The 3,922-nt window shown below is 33.7% G+C and overlaps 1 long non-coding RNA gene across 5 annotated transcripts; it reads left to right on the top strand.

The window, feature by feature from the left end:
* The first annotated feature begins 978 nt into the window (after nucleotides 1-978).
* On the top strand, nucleotides 979-3,504 carry LOC110898015. Of its 5 annotated transcripts, none has more exons than XR_002569194.2 (6): nucleotides 979-1,834; nucleotides 2,015-2,053; nucleotides 2,219-2,284; nucleotides 2,392-2,569; nucleotides 2,709-2,750; nucleotides 3,290-3,504. It is a non-coding gene; the product is annotated as an uncharacterized LOC110898015 (long non-coding RNA). The 5 variants fall into 5 exon arrangements; XR_004876063.1 differs by lacking the exon at nucleotides 3,290-3,504 and having other exon boundaries at nucleotides 979-1,284; nucleotides 1,607-1,834; nucleotides 2,709-2,942; XR_002569193.2 differs by lacking the exon at nucleotides 3,290-3,504 and having other exon boundaries at nucleotides 979-1,535; nucleotides 1,607-1,834; nucleotides 2,709-2,942.
* The last annotated feature ends 418 nt before the right edge of the window (nucleotides 3,505-3,922 follow it).

Here is a 3,922-nt window from a genome sequence, read left to right as displayed (position 1 = left end):
ATTCTAAAGTTTAGTTATATGTACTATTTTAAAACCAAAATTTATGGTTGTTTTAAATGAGGTCATTTACATATATCCCCCTCCTAAGATCATTTATTACATATATACTCAACCCATAAAATCAATTACATATTTCCCCCTTTTAAACCATACATGTTACATATTTACCCATTTTATTAAAATTACTCCTATTGAATAACTATTTTACCTTTAATGAACTTATTAAATGATTATTACATTTTTCCCCTTTCTAATACCATTACTTACATATTTTATGATTTAATGTGTAATATAATTGTTTACAAATAAGATATTAACCTAATGATATGAATTCATTTTTTTTATAAGCCCTGCCTATTTTTTTATAAGCTTCTGCCTCTGTTATGTGAAAATTGAAAGTTTTGCTTATATATAATACGTCATAGCTCTTAAGCATTATTTTTTTTTAAAGAGAACAGTCATGCGACCATGGTTTAAAAATTTACTTTTGCTGTAAAACAGTTTTTTCAATATTATTTTGAATGTTTTTAAAGTCAAAATTTATGATGTTATAAATTCAACACTTAAAACAATATTGATTAAAAAATATATTCCAAAATCATAATCTAAAAGTTTACAAATAATGAAATAGAGGTAAATTAGAAGTCTTTAAGTTAAAAAATATTAAATGGAATTCAAAGAGAAGTAATTTACCTATTTAACTTTAACATTAATCCCTGTTTACCCTTTTTTCTCAATAACTCCTTGGAAACTAAAGAATTTCCTACAACTTGCAATTGCAATTGAATCGTTTACTTTTAATTAAAATTTATTTATTTATCAATTTATCAACTATTATTTACTTCCTTTTCACATTCGCATTCACATAACACTACGTCTACAAAGTTAGATACATCCAGGGTTAAAGAAAGAGAGAGGGGCCTGGAGAGAGAGTGGACGGTCGTCGGCAACATTACGCGGTGATCATCTGTTACTCAGGAGATGACGACGAGGGTGATGGGGGTAACATCACCGCTCAAGGGTGACATATAGTGACGATGGTGACGGTAGTTCGCCGGTGGTCAGCAGCCACATCTTTGAGTGACGATTAGGGTTCCGAAGAACGAACCGGGTGATGTGATGGGGTAACGACTTCAGTCAAGGTAAGGTAACGGAGGATCGAAGGTGGTATACGAAGTGTCATCCGCATTTTCCGCCTGCTCTTCTCCTCTACTCCTCCGGCAAGGGACTCCTTATCACTTTTCGAGGTGCGGTTGCTCTATTCCCTGCTATTTCTCTCAACTGGTATGTTTTTTTTCTTTTGTCTTTATCTGATTTAGAGCTTCATACGTCTTTAATAATTGGATGGTTATAAAAAAGTTTCATGCAAATATATGTATTGAATATGGTTATATGCAATTCCTTTAACTGTTTTATGTATTTTGGAATGTTACTTTGATGAGCAATTACGGACCATCTGAAAGATAAAGAAAGGGTTCCGGCCACGATTCTGACCGGATGTCGATTATATGGAGATAGTCGTGCACGATTAGTTGGTTTGTTTGTTTAAATACTCATATACATCTCGCCTCTGATTGGGTTCAGATCTTTTTTATTCGTGTCATAGGTCTGATTGCAAGGGTTTTTTCTTTTCGTATTCTGATTTGGTTCAGGTACGTTTTTATTTCCAGTTTGTTTAGTCGCATTATTTTGAGTTTTGATATAGAAAGAGTTCGTGGAAATAATAACATATTCGGTGGTGTTACAAATGGATATTTTGCTTTCACTAAGGAACACCAGTAACCGTGTGGATACAGGTGCATTGCCTCCATTTCAGTTCAGCTATTTGAGAAATGTGAGTTTCATACTTTCATTGGTTTTCATTTTATTTGATGTATATGAATAAGAATGCATAATCATAATGTTTTAGTTACTAAATTTGTGGTCTCTTTGTTCTAATTGTGGAAGAATTGTTGTGCTCTGCTATTTCTGGTCTAATTTCTTCTTAATTAGTTGTCTTTTTCCTTGCCTGCAGAGGAAATCATTATCTGAGTTTTGGCGGGATTGTCCTATTGTGAGTATATATTTTAGCTTATTTAATGATTTGTTTATTTTGTGTTGATTTATTTCATGATTTCATCCTGTTTGTGGCCTTTTAATGAATGAGAGATTTTTTGTTAAATGTGTTAATGAATGACAAAGAAGATTGTTACTAACAGGTCTTTTCATTTTTTTGAAGCTGGCTGATAATTCAAAGGAGCATAATTGCATGCCTTATGAACATTATACCGCAACATTACTTGCAGTATGTTCATATTATCAGTATATTTGTATTCTATCTTCAAGAAATACAAGCAACTAACTTCGCTTACCATTATGTTCATCATTTGTAAACTGGCTTAAAATAATCAGCAAAAAGGCCTTGAAGGAGAACCCACAAATAGGAGTTTAACTCACACTTCATGGGTATCTCATCAAGCAAAGGTCGTGAAAGGCAAGGATGGCATCCTATGACGGCCAAATCTACAAATTTGTTGTTGCTACTCCCATTATTCATTCAATGGTCTCATTCACACTTGATCACAATAAGGTTGCAAATCATACTGCTATAGTGCTATACTATGCCAACTCTACAATATAAATTTTTTAAGCAAATAAGATGAATAGCTTTTGGTATGTACACTTTGACACCATATATCTTTCACTCATTGTTGCATTCTAAATCTTAGGTGGTTCATGACGAGTGCCCACCTACCGAATAAAAGAAGCAAGTTAGTACACAGAGTCTTCCCTCGCCCAATTAACCTGCTTTGCTTCGCTCGCTTCCATTTTGTTTCTATACTTTATTGGTCTTATAATACCTTTTGTTTATATTCATGGTAGTTGTTGATATTTTTACTTAGCGTTAAAGTTTATGTATAAGAAATCTATGATGTTAATAATGGCAGACTGGTTGTAATCTATTTTGTTACTGTTTCATGTTTCTTTACGTGCATACTGCAGTCGCTACACTCATAAGTTAGTTCACTTAAAAATTTGTTTATGTGTGTTCATTTACCTTCATTTATCTATGTTTAAGTTCGTTTAATAGTCATTTCAAGTTTTTAGGCAGTTACAATTTAGTCTGGTTTTATTTAATTTATTGTAGCATATTGTAATATGATTTAAGGTTTTCATATGGTAGTGAGTTCTCTCAATGATTTTTATGGGTTAGTCATGTATGGAGAGTCATGCGTGCACATATGTTAAGATATTTGATTTGACTAACTCATAGCCGTTGCTTATGTTTACTTGCTTAAACCTGTTGTAGACAAGAAACTACTAAGGGGAAGGGCGACTACATGGGCATGCATTAGCGGCAGAAGATTTCGTGAATTATTGAATAAACCGGAAGCTTTATGAACTCCTTTAAGTTTTTTTCCTGTAATGTATGTTTTTAGACTTGGCATACAAGTTTGTTCTTAAACACATTCCGCAAACAAAGTTTCCTATGCTATGCACGCCTTAAATTTTGTGTGGGTGGCTTATGGTACAAGCTCTTATGACGTTTTGTATGGCTTCTCTTACATTGTCTTTTGGCTAATCACCTTTTATCCATGCATAAACATTTTTCCCGAACGCACCACAAAATGAAGGACACTAACTGTTGGTCATGCCGTGCATCGCACGGGCCTACCCTCTAGTAAATATAATATTGCAGCTTAATAATGCTGGCAGTATAAAATTGATTTCAATTATTTTTTCATGTGTTCTCTTGGTTCTTCAGGTAAACGGGCGCCCCGTGAACCAAATTTTGTGGCTGTGGCGGTGTTTCACGGTGGTGATTGAGTTCTTCGTGAAGCACACCGTGCGCGTGTGGAAAGATGATGAAATCGGAGATGATTGTTGTAAAACCGTTCAAAGTAAAAATAGATAAATAAATAAATCGAGTTTTAACCCCTAT

This window comes from Helianthus annuus, chromosome 13 (genome assembly GCF_002127325.2).
Source record: "Helianthus annuus cultivar XRQ/B chromosome 13, HanXRQr2.0-SUNRISE, whole genome shotgun sequence".
Lineage (NCBI taxonomy): Eukaryota > Viridiplantae > Streptophyta > Magnoliopsida > Asterales > Asteraceae > Helianthus > Helianthus annuus.
The sequence above is the reverse complement of the archived record's forward strand: the minus strand, read 5'-3'. Positions and strand labels throughout refer to the sequence as shown.